We start from the raw sequence: 13,466 nt of genomic DNA on the forward strand, positions 1-13,466 counted from the left end.
CCTCTTTGGAACTTGAATGCACTGGGAACCAGACAGGCTCTTTATACTGCTCCACAGCTTTAGAATTTGCCCCCTTTTGCTTTTTCACCCTTGGATACCTTCTTCCTGTTAATAAAGACTATCCTTTTATCATAGAAAAAGAGTTTGAATGTTCATTTAACTCAAAGCCAAGTCTACTGAAGTGTACCTTCAGTCCCTGATGAAGGGGAGATGGCAGAGATTCAACTTCGCTTTATATGATTCCAATTTTTCTCACACAAAACATTCAAAGTGTCACACTTTGCAAGCCTAAGTGTTTGAGGAAACACCATTCCCTTTCAGCTGTTCCTAATTACTGGCATAAAAGCATCCTGGCATAATATGGTATTTTCTCTTTTTGTTGTCCTAAACACTAGGCAGTGTCTGCTAAAACATCTAGAGCTTGGCAATACTTCAACCTGGGAAGTGCATTCGCCTGGAGTGGGAAAAGAGCATGTACAGCTTAAATGTGACAATACAGGTCTGCCCTTCCGAACACAGGAGGTAAACAACGATAGCAACAGGAAGAAAAAAAGCTCACTGCAATCACAAATAATGACAGCATCTCAAGAACTATGAGAGCAGAAATGATGAAATAGACCAGATAATGACCAGACCCTTGGTTAGTCAACTCAGGGATGATATTTGTTTTCTTTTTAATGAAGAACTGAATGAATCTGAACACAGTGATACGACAAGGCATCAAGAAGTAGAATTATAATGACACTGTGAGAATTTTCACAGCAAAGGATAAATCTATTAGAGATTAAAACAACACCATGCATACTAATGTGCTGATAAGGTTTAGGCAAATGTATTCCCACATTGATCAATGATGAGACTGCGTGAACAGTAAAACAAATGATCCAGTCGATGACTCACAAAAGCAAACTAATTACACTAGTCTATCTGTGTTTATGTGTGCGTAAGTGTGTGCTTGTGTGTACTCCTCCATTCCAGATTTTCATTTCATTTCATTTCATTCATATAGATATTGGTTTTTGTAATTTTTTTCATGAACAAAATTTTGCAGAGAAAATACATACACAACATAAAATGAGACTGAGGGTACATTTTGATTTTGTGATATGAAATATTGTGATATAATACAGGTTTATCACAGTTAATGAGCGATACTATCTTCTGTTACAGAATGTTTGATGGGGTTGAAGAGGTTGACACAAAAGGCAAAGCTTGAGAGCGTGACAACCCCCTGAAAGAAATCTTGAATGTGCATGAGGGACTGGGGATGCATTTGAATGTGAACCTGAATCAGTTTAAGGGCTATTTTAGCCTGTTTAAGTATGTCTAATTACTATTGTTTGCACAAGGGTGAGGAATATCATTATGTAAGATGCTTCCACCACTTTTTGTCAAGCTACAGTGAAAGTCTGCCTGTCAGAGAAAAGAAAAAAAAAACCTACCAAACAAAGATAATGGGGAAGAATACCTTTGCTGAATTAAAAAAAGAGAGAATAAAATGCATGTAGTTAAATAAATAGAATTAAAAGAGATATATATAACTAGCTTTAGACAGAATCTCTATCATATAATTCCCCACACATGACAAGACAAAGCAAGCTAAATCAAATCAACACAAGTTCCTTTCAAACTGCTGTCCAAGTTTGTATTGCAATACCAACGTCAAAGTCACTGTTTTGTGGACACGAGGGACTGAGATCGAGAGGGAAAGATGCATAAGGGAAGAAAATGAGAGAAAGAGGGAGAGATGGAGAGAATGAGAGAGAGAGAGAGAAAGAAAGAGAGAGAGAGAGATACAGGAGGTGAGAGGGGAAGTGATCAGGATGTAGGATGAGCTTGCTACACAAATTGGAAGCCCAATGGGGAAAACCTGACCCCAAATACTGACTACAGCAGATAAGGGGACTGAACAACGACAAAAAAATGTGTATCATAGCATGTTCACACGGCTTGACAGCAGCTGTTTTGCGGGCTGTGCTCATGCTCGGGCAGCCCAGTGCTGGGGCGCGGTATTCAGTCGAATGAATGATTTACATCGTCGGGGGCCCCGAGAACCCGATATAATTCGCACGGGCGCGTGGGTGGATGCAGCAGCTCGTGTCTGCACAGGAAAGAGCGATGCAACGCAGACTAATCGCCGCTGGGTAACATGACACTGCAATACTAGATCAACAAGTTGGGATAGTTGTCTCAATTCTGTATCTTCTCCGGGAGACCTGGTTCCAAAAATATGTTCCCCATAGCCCCTTCCATGTGCGTATAGTTCTCACGAAAAGATGTAGTACCTGCCTTGGGACTTACGTAGACCTGCAAATGCAATGTAAAGCTACCATATACTGTATTTTTTATTTTGGTCAATGACAGAACAAAAACAAATCAAATGTGTGCATCCCTTTTCAAATAAGGATGCTACAGATGATAGGCTGTGAAACAAGACACTGAGAAGTAGCTTTCAATCTAAAGGCTTTGCATGTTTTTCAGTGACTCCCTGCCACAGTTCGAGAAGCTGTCCAGGCTAAATCCTACATAATTCCATGCAATTAGCGTCCAACTCGTATGTTTTGGTGCACTGAAAACTACAGCAGGCAGTAAAACTCATGGATATGCTTTGAAAAAAAGAAAAAGAAAAAAGAGAAGCATAAAGGAGAAACTTTTCATATCAATAATATTATCATATTTTAGCATTTGCTGCTCAGCAAATCTACCTAACAAAAATAAATTGGTAGAAGTGAATATAAAACAGAAGAAGCTAAGCATCACCTCCTATATCATGTTTTAGAAATCAAATTATTTACTATTTTACTAAATTGGAACACACCACCAGACCGTGATATTCAAATGGTGTTTTGAGAAAAATGGTTTGGAAAAAACATGATTCACATTGAAGGTCAGACTGGAAAAAAAAACAAAAACACCTGAATAGCTGGAAATGTGTTTGGAGACCAATTTACACGTTGTCCTTAGTAAGTGTGAAAGCATTCATTGTAACTCATTCCTCAGGCGACTATTCATGGGAACGATTATCAACGTTTCATTCATCTCCATTTCATATTTCCGTGAAGCTGTGGAGCTGTGGGTCAAGCTGTTAGCTAACCATCACTGTATTCAAATGATCCACTTGACGAACTGCGGGGAGGGAAAGAGAGAGTTTGATGCGTAATGACTTATGAGGTCAAGATGCCCTAGATAGTCTCTTGTTTTTGTTTTTTCTTCTTCATCTCCTTTTGCATCACTGTCATTCTGTCCAGTTCGCATCATCTCATATCACATATATGTAATGAAAAGCCTCTGCGTGAGTGCTAAGCAACGCTGCTGAAAGGCTCAAGAAGGTGTGTACGATACACAACAATCTGGAGCACCAGTGCTGTCGTCGGCTTACGTCACAGAGCTCTCTCTCTTTCCAGGGACTACCGTTTTAATCTCCATGGAGTTATCAATTCACAGAATCGCGACATTACCGACGCAACTCGTAAAATGCTAGAAATGTGCAAGGGCCTTTGATACGCTTGTTGACAGCCGTATGGTGCATCTGAAATAACAAGCCCTTTCCATTAGCGGTGGGGAAAAGGGGCACAGAATACCGAACACAATCGGCATGCAAAATCTGATGGGTATCACTGATTGAACCTAATTCGATGACAAGCTTAACGTTCCACTGCACTTGAGGGTGGCGATTTTTCATGCGGGCGCAATGGGAGAGAGTGGAATTGCTCTGCGCAACACTCGAATTACAAATTCTAGAGTGCATATATGACTAAACGGCAAGTGGCACGATTGTAGCACTGGAATAAAGAGGGAGGGTGGGGGGAGCTCCAATGGCTCAATTATCCATTCATTCGCCAACCCGCCCAGCATGGGTGGGCAATGGGAGATGGCCAAGTCTGACCCAGTTCTGGCCAAGTAGGTTTGAGTCGATGGGATGACTCAGATGGGCGAGAGGAGATGCTGACAAATGACACGCTGCGACTTTAAACAAATACATGACACTCCAGTCCTGAATGGTTTACGGGAGGACGCCCCTTAAAGGAAGTACTTTCTTCGCTGACAGTGGTAAGACTACACCGCCAGAGTCCGAACACGCAAAGCATGTGTATATTTCACATTCTTGAAAACAAGACAAATTCAATGAATTGTCCTTACAGTTCCCAGGCCACAGTTGGTTTCGCTTTCATGCGTTTACCACCAGGTACTCGAGTTTTCCTTACCCAGAAATGTAAACTTGCACTTAAAGGGAGGGTGTGCAATAAATGTTGTCAAAACTTCCCAAACCCTTCTGGTGTGAAGGGCATCAGTATGTTTCTGCAGTCTCCCATTTTTCATAGATCCATGTTTGTTTCATATGAAATATTCCTCATTGTCATTTAATACCTCCTCAGCCCTGAATTGAAAAACGCACGGCAGATATGTTGACATGAAGCAGGAAAAAGAACCTTTACACACACCAAAAAAAAACCCGACCCCAAACATACACACATTTAAAAAAAAGAAGAAGTTTTTCTTTGACACATGGTGATTCACATCCATCCCAATTTGACCTGCAAGTAACGGTGTCAGGGTTAGTGAGGTTGTCAAATTACAGGGGAAAACGGCAAGAAAACTTCCTCCATTTCCCCACGGGGAAAACTACCCTCTACCTTGATTCCTCTTTCTATTTCCACTGATTGAAAAACAAGCTAACAAATAAGCCTGAAGAACTACCAAACATTTTGTTCTGGCAAAGGAACACAGCAATTATTTGGTATTCTTGCTAATGTCTTCGTACCCAGGAGGTCTGAAAGTTATAGGGGTTCAACGAGACATTGCTCAAATTCCTGGACTAACTTTGAGCACAGGAATCTTGCCTGATTGTATAGAAAGGCAATACTACACTGGGGACATCAAAAGTTTTCCCTACAAGGGAGGAAAAGGTCATAAAAAAGAGAGATAAAAATATGAAAGATGAGAGCAAGATGAAAGAAAACAGTAATAACCATTACAAAATGACAGCAAACAATACCTACATGTAGGTCAGACAATTGGTATGTCAACTGCCTTTTAATGTGTCGGGGCAGGTTTGTAAATCCTAATTAGCCCAACATGGAATGGCTGCGGGAATTACACCACAGCCAAGCAGAGCAAATTTTCAGAATAGAGAAGATACAACAAAAGACTAGAGGATGTTCACAGCTCAACTCTAAAGAGAAAATCTTGAGTCATTATTTTTTCATCTATTTTTGTAAGAATTATTGAGATGAAATATCTGACAAATGATCCAATATCGTACCATACTTCACAGAGACACCCATCAAAATGCTGACATTGCCTCCAACCTGTATACATCCCTAGAACCAGAATTACTTACTGGGTAGGAATTAGAACGAATGGTATAAAATTTCCCTCAATGAGAAGGGAAAAGTTTGTCTGTCATTAATCATGAGAGTCGGGTAAAAATTAATAGCCTTGATATCCCAGTCTGGCCACACTTCACAGCACATTCTACGCTGACAATACAACGTTACCTTGACTATAACACTTTGTACCAATATCCATGTCACCTGCTATATTTGAGCAGAGGTAATAGTCTCGTATCCCATTACTCTTATTAAGCCCATTAACGAGGGATGCAACACCTTCATACTTTGGCAGCGCGCGGCCGCCTTGCCATAATTGCCGCGGCGAAAAATGCCCCAGTCTGTTTGCGGGACCACTGATGGCTTGCGCTGCTCGCCGGGGCAGAGTCGATCTATATGTGCGCAAATAATGAGCTGCACAGAAATGACAATCAAGCTTTCGACCCTGGTTGTCTCTCGTCCGACCCCCATCCCCACCCCCACCCCCACCCCCCTTTCCTCCGTCCCATTCTCCCCCTGCTTCTTCTCTCTTCTCATCCCTGGGGATTTCTCATACCCTGCATCACACAGCGCCATGGCAACAACCAATCTCCTTTTGGACTCGGCGCTCTCATTAACCTACCAACCTGGTGTTGGCATTACAGTATTGGATGTCTCTACTGCTTCCTCTTATTCTCCTTCCCCCCCCCCCCCCCCCCCCCCCCCCCCCAGCTGGCAGATGGCTTATTGTTTTGCTGGGCTGTGTGCGAAGAGACCACTCCAAAACTCCGCAGTGCCTTTTACTTTGGTCTATAACGTCTACGCTTCTGCATGAGGTAGACTACGAAAGCCTTCTCCTGATGCACTACATGAAATCTTGTAAAAGATCAATCCAGGGATTTTTAAAGTAAGACTGAGAGACAGACTAGCAGGCGATGCGGATTCACAATCTACAACTAAGAGCTGGTGGAGCACACAGCCACACAAGAAAATATTGTGTATGCATTAACAAATGTTTCTTCCGGCACAGTCATACAAATGTAAATTATACCCGAAATTTATGAGGGTCCCCCCCCCCCCCACCCCTTCTATCACTATCTGTGTAAAATTATGTTTGTAAACAATAAATGATAACTGGATCTATTCACGAAAGTGCAGATCTGCACATGGAATAAAAACAAATTAAAAAATGTTTAGTATCTAATTTTACTTCTGAAATCGAAACTGGTCGAGTCATTTTTTTTCCCATCTAAGATCTCTTTATCATTCTAACTACCAGCAACTCTGCTTCTTCCCAGAAAACATTCATATCAGAATAATGCACAGATAATCTTTATTACTATTCCAAAGAATGGCCTTCAGAGTTATTACAGAAAAAAAAAAAGGAATCAGGTTTTCCATCAAATCCACAAAATGCAAAAAACGACCTTGCTGTATCCACATTGAATGCAATCTCTCAACGGGTGAAATGTACATGGCATGGGGGGGGGGGGGGGGGGGGGGGGAAAGACATTCATTTAGACAGGCGGATGTATAACCATATCAGTATTGTAGAGAGTGAAAAAATGTTCAAGCTACAGTAAATACATGATTTTACTGCTACTCATGCAGATGATGTCTTTAAGTCACAAGACCACTTAAAAAAAAAAAGGATCTACGCAGTCTACTCAAGTTGCAGTCCCTTAAAATTTAAGGAACAGTATTGGAGATGATTCAATTGTTCCCAAGCCAAAAGCCTCTTCCCCCCTCCCTTCTCTGAAGCCAAGAAATCTATTGTTCTACAGATATCATTTTTGTGTGTGCGTGTTTCTTTGAGAAAGGTATCCCCCATCCCTTTCCCCACCTACGATTATGCCTCCTATAGGACATTGCTCTTCTCTGAATCTATATATAAAGTCTGGCGACAACAAATGCAACTGCTAATTTGCCCAGAGATGGAAAACTTTTTGACGTTTTCCTGAACATAGATATAGCATAATCTTTCCTGAAGTACTCAACCTCCATTGATCTGTGCTTTTTATTGGATGTGCATTTATAACCCATCAAGATCCTACTGCACCATTCAAAGCAAAGTACTCATATGTCTAGGACTGGAATAAACTTTTGAGGGGGAGGGGGAAGTCGTGATCCTGCAATCAAATCCTGATTAGCAAGGTACTGTATATAACATACATGCATCTATCCTGATAAACAGACAGACAGAAAGACAGACAGACAGACATACACACACACACACATGAATAAATCAATCGGTCACTCAAATGAAAACATAAAAAGGCAAATTTGATATAACAACTAGAAATGTCGCTACGGCGACTGATGCCTCCGCCATAATGCATGATTCTCCCAATAGGTGTATAGTACAATGTCTTCACAATGTGTGATGACAGTTTCACATAACTGGCAAAATATCGAAATAACAGGTTTGTCAGAAATATCTTGAATGTTGGCTTTCCACGAACTGGGTTTGCTATAATTGTCTATTAAAGAGTGCAGGTACACATATTTGGGGAATTGAAAATTTTTACTTGACTTCTGACCGACCTTATTATAACTTTATGCATTGAGTATAATTTTCAAGGTATGAAGAAAGAGTGTAATTACAGTACAAAATATATCTTTTTTTTTTTCATTTAAACTGGACCTTTGACCCTTAACCTTTGACCTTTGACCTTCTGGCTGGAAATTTCCAAGAGAATCTTCATTAAGTAATAAATGTACATATATTACATTTTAAAACTAATAATGCAATCATTGCATATGCTAGTATATGAGGGAAATAGTAACATTTTGAGGAGTTGACCTTGACCTTTGACCCCTGACTATTGACCCATGACTCCTAAATTCCCTAGATAATCCCTGCCAGTCAGTACATGCATATGTACCAAGTTCCATGAAGATACATTGAACCATTTGCGAGAAAAGTGATATTGCAACATTTTCACCTAACCTTTGACCTTTTGACCTTTGACCTTATGACATGAAACTCTCTCTGGAAAATCTTTACGCAGTAGTACATGTCTACACTAAGTTTCAAGAAAATAACTGCGGGCATTGCATAGATATGGGGGAAATAGCAACATTTTTAGCATTTGACCTTGACCTTTTGACCTTTGACCTCTTGTCAATGTCACTAAAATCTACTCAACTAATTGTCCCATCATACATCATCCTTGGATTAAGTTTGGTGAAAGCTGCTTCATCCAGTTTTGAGTTATCACGTAAACAGATAAATTTTAGGATTTGACCTTGATCTCTGACCTTTGACCTCTGTCCGATTTCACTGAAAAACTAATCAAGTAATTGTCCCATCATACATCATCTTCCAACAAAGTTTGGTGAAATTTGCTCCATCCAGTCTTGAGTTATCGCATAAAAGGATACAATTTCACGATTTGACCTTCACCTTTGACCTTTGACCTTCAGCCGATTTCACCCAAAATCTAATCAAATCATTGCCCCATCATACTTCATACTTGGACTAAGTGTGGTAAAATTCCAGCAAATATTACTCAAGTTATCGCGTAAACGAAAGCGGACGGACGTACGTACGGACGTACGTACAGACGTACGGACGGACGGACGGACAACCCGAAAACATAATGCCTCCGGCACCACTTCGTGGCGGAGACATAAAAACATCAGTGACACTGTGTAGTGCTGCACTTTTTGAAGGTGTTCTTTTTTTGTTGCTCCTTGTCCATATGGGAGGGAGCACAGCATTTTCAGCGCTGCATCATGATTTTGCTACAAATATGAATAATATCTCATCATGCACTTAAGATGATTAATTCAGAAATGATTACATCCAGTGGACAAAATGCGGAAAGTGATCTCATGATATTGCGTATCAAAATAAAGCCAAGACAGATCAAATGTAAAAAACAAAAACGCACACACACAAACCCCCCCCCCCCCCATGAAATATCATCAATTTTTTAGATGCTTTCATGTTTTTAAAACCTGTACCCCACTACAACATACAAGGCCTTCTGCTTGGAACAATGCAGAGCTGACAAGGACATTCTACTGCCGAAAGCAGCAGAGTACGCATTACATTAGAGTGCTGTTTGATCCAGATGATGTGAGAAAGAAAAGGAGAGGAGGAGGAATGGAGAGAGGAAAGTCTAATGGTGATGCAAAACAGTCTGCTCAGCTCTGACCAACTTGGAGGGATTTACCCAGTATGAGGCACTTGCCTCTTGAATATGCAAGTCACAGATAAAATTTCTTTTGCCCATGTCATCTGCAAACAAAACTCATCAGCTAAAAAAATGAAAGGGGGGGGGGGAATCTTGCTTAAGATTCAGCCATAGACCCAGTGAGTACCCCTCCCCCATCCCCACATTGCTTCCTCTAATTTGAGGAGCAAAATTTGATGGGAATATTTCCCAGATTGACTCACTGCAGAGAGGAGGAAACAGAAAACAACAACAGCCGTGGACCGACAGACACTAATCTCGCCCCTCCAGATACGATTTCAGAATTGGGCAGATCAGAAAACAGATTGTCGGGTAATCTTCCATGTTTTTAAAAGAAGGAATTGAAAGGTGGATTCGAAAAATTTTTACTTCCAGAAATTGAGGCAGATGAAAATGACTGTTGCCACGGCAACAGAAGGAGCTGTATCTAATTTTGCGATATTGCCAAGGGAGTGACGTCTTTGGTGGGAGGAGGAAGGTGGGGGGGGGGGGGGGAGACGGCAGGGGGATAGGAGACAGAAGTAAGGAGATTGGGGTGGAAGGCCCTGCCTCTTCCTATATGCTCTCCTGTGTTTTGACAAGCGTGTAAATTGCCTCTGAAGCGACTCGACGGTCCATTGGGCAGATGAAATTCGCATGGCGAACAGATGATCTAATAATATCAAGAGTCTTGCCTTTTGCAAAGTATAACCAAAAAAAGAGCGAAGTTCAAATCCCTTACAAAAGATCATCTAAATCTTAACCAACCCCCCCCCCCCAAAAAAAAAAAAAAAAAAAGGAGAAGAAGAAGAAAGAAGTGTTTTCTTTTTTAAAGTGCATGTATTTTATTTCTGGTAAAAGCAATAAACAAGATGTGAATGATGAGATTCATACTTTTCACAGAGATATCAAACTTTCCACACCCCTCCCCCCATCCCTTTACACAGGTGATGGAAAAGGGGAAGAGATATGGGAGAAAGGGAGAGGACTAAAGGAGACAGGATATATAGAAAATGCTAATTTTGTCTCGATGAATAAACATTGGTTTCCACTTTCATATCCCACTAGCAGTCTAGACAAGGATCAACGAGGATCTCGTACAAGTTTTTCATGGATACTCGAGCAATCCACATCTGAGTGTGATTGTAACATGCTATGGCCCCTGGCTGTTACTGAAATCTAGATACAGGGTCTATCTTGAAGAATTTATGCTCTCTGGATAGAACTGTGATGAGTGGATCTCTACCTGTCCATTTCTTGGTGTTTCTTCAGATCTAAGTAATTCCTTTAATTCTCTCATGTACAGAAAATGACAGCAGTCCCCATTCTGTCTTGCAGAAACGTACAGTATCCCATACAACTTTTTTGCTCAAAAGAAACATCTGGGCACCGTTTCATGAAAGTTGTCAGCGCTGACAAATTGTCACTCACTGACAATTGCCATAGTAACAGTTGGTGACAAGAGCGTCTCAACCGATCAAAACCAAGGATTTTACTGAAATTGTCAGAGACTGACAACTTGTCAGCGCTGACTAAATTGATGAAACACCTCCCTGGATGTCCAGTGACTAGACTATCACCAATCAGAGACTATACTGTAAAAGTGGATATTTTTGTGTGACTAATTCTTTGTGTTCACCCGGGTCAGAAGAGTTTCGCGTGTCTTTACTTCCGCAGAATCAAGACATCAACTTCTGGAGCATATGGCACGCAAAAATATTCACATGCTGTTATTTTCGAGCTAGTTTCTGGTTGCTCGAAATGCGCGAAAATTTCAACACCGACAATTTTTTCGCTTTTAGAGTATATGCTCGCTCTCAAATCCTACTCCTCCCGGATGTCATTTGATGCTTACTGCTGTGCAACAGGTATGGGAAAACACTGTTGGGGTTCAGTGGACAAAGCAACGGCGTGTGAATCCGAGGTCAGTGGTTCAAGCCCCCCTGGCTGTGGCATTTGTGCCCGTCATATGCCACGCGATTTATCATCATTGCCTAATCCTTTGGAAAAGACCTAGAGCTGTCATTCCTTGTAATTGCTTGCTTACAAACATCTATTGCTTCCATAGCAGCCACTTACAACAAATCAAAATACATGATACTATCAGTTGTTATGTGATAGATCAAAGAAGAGTGAGAAAATCTGTTGCCCAGTCATTTATAAAGCTGAAAAATTCTTTCTATGTACTTTGGTTGGTCTGAAGTTATACAGACAAAAGTTTTCTTTCACAACTAATGGAAGTGTTTGTGACAGTCTCACATCCTTGTAATGCAAATGCCTGCCTAGCCTTTATCGATTTTCTGTCCCTCTTACTGTTGGACTCTGTTACAGTCATAAAATTGTCTGTACATTTGATTAACTTTCAGTTTTGCTGTATTCAGTTTTCTTTTGTTTTGTTCTATTATCTTTTAAATGTTTGAGTACTCACATTGACTACGAGATCTCGAGAATAACATTCAACTCGAAGGACAAGAGTGGCACAATTAAAACTCGAACACGAATTGGTCAGTTGATATTCACGTATTGAGTGTTAGTGGTTAATGAATGGGTGAATAGTGGCAACATGCAATACGAACATCGGTGACAAAAACCAACACAGTGAATGAACACATGTTATTTTGGGGACATTGGCAGATTCACATTATCACATGGTGCACTTCCCTAATTACAGAAGAGTGTGTGTGAGAGAGAGCAAAGCAAAGGCTGTTTAAACTGGAACGATAGATATTGCAGACCAGTGTTCCAAGTACCATTCTTTCACACATAAATAAAATGTGTATATCAGTTTTATTATTTACAAGGCAGGTTGAGTAATCTGAACAGACCCCTTTTCAGATTCGGTTTACAAATTTGATGCACTGGTGACTTGGACTGGATAATAATTTCTCTGATGGTGCATTTGAATTCTGTGAGGGATAGCAATTTGTGATCCACTACCAAACAAACTATTGAACATTTTGCTGTTCCATACATGATGGAGAAAAGGCACGGGTTTCTCCTAATCATATCACTGCGTGAAAGCAGAATTGGTAATTTTCTTTATCAGTTTTCTGGAATGGAATGGCATTTCATCAACCAAATTGTACAATTCGTAGGGATCTAATCCAAGATCTTAAGAGTAAAGAATTTGCGGATGTCACGTAGCTGCTGTTGATGCCAAATACTGCTGTTCAAAGAGCCGCCTTTTGTCGATGAAATCATTTCCACGCTGTAATTTCCAAGAAAACCATCTCCTCGTCACGTCTTTTGGCCCGAAAAGACGGCAGCAAATTTTTGATTTGTCATCCTGATCCCCCACACAAAGGGGGTGAAGGGGGAGAAAAATACCAAAGTGAGCAAAAGACAGCTGGTTCCCTCGCACCTTCTCAGTTCTTGTTCTCGAAATAGAAGGGGGCATGGGCTGGGGGAAGTCGGGGCACAGTCGGCACTCGTTTTCAATAAGCCAATCAGCATCAATATCCTGATCATACGGAATTGATTTTGTGTACTTCTGCCAGGGTTTTCACCTTCTTACTTCTTTAGGATTTTCCCCCCTTCTCATGTTATTTCTTTTTTTCTCGATGTTTACTTCTTCATTCCAATCTCTATCTCTCCCCTTACTCTCAGAAGAGTATTCGTGCAGCAAATGATAATCTGAATCTGCCATGTATGTGAAATTGCGGATGCCGATGAGCCAGACTCTGACACGATCTACGTGTGTGGTGGCCCAAATCAGTACAGCTAGCCTGAGCCCCCAGTCTTTTTTACTCTAACCACCCCTTTTTTTCCCTCCTCACTTTCACATAGAATAACTGATATTTTCATTTTTTTAAAATTCTTTTTCTTTGTTTGTTGGGGGGGGGGGGGGTGGGGGAGGAGCCACGCAAACATACAAACACCATCACTGCCATGTATGCAGTTGCACAATCATCAAAGTTCCCTTTCCGGGTCAACTATTCAAATATGGCCTTGAATAATGTTTTGCGACTGTCCATGA

At 40.9% G+C, this 13,466-nt stretch overlaps 1 pseudogene; it reads right to left on the reverse strand.

The window, feature by feature from the left end:
- The window catches only part of LOC139712186 (uncharacterized), a 151,016-nt pseudogene that overhangs the window by 25,474 nt on the left and 112,076 nt on the right, over window positions 1-13,466 (reverse strand).

Source organism: Diadema antillarum, unplaced genomic scaffold, assembly GCF_040938485.1.
Source record: "Diadema antillarum isolate AM-2024a unplaced genomic scaffold, OU_Dant_1.0 seq00001770_RagTag, whole genome shotgun sequence".
NCBI lineage: Eukaryota > Metazoa > Echinodermata > Echinoidea > Diadematoida > Diadematidae > Diadema > Diadema antillarum.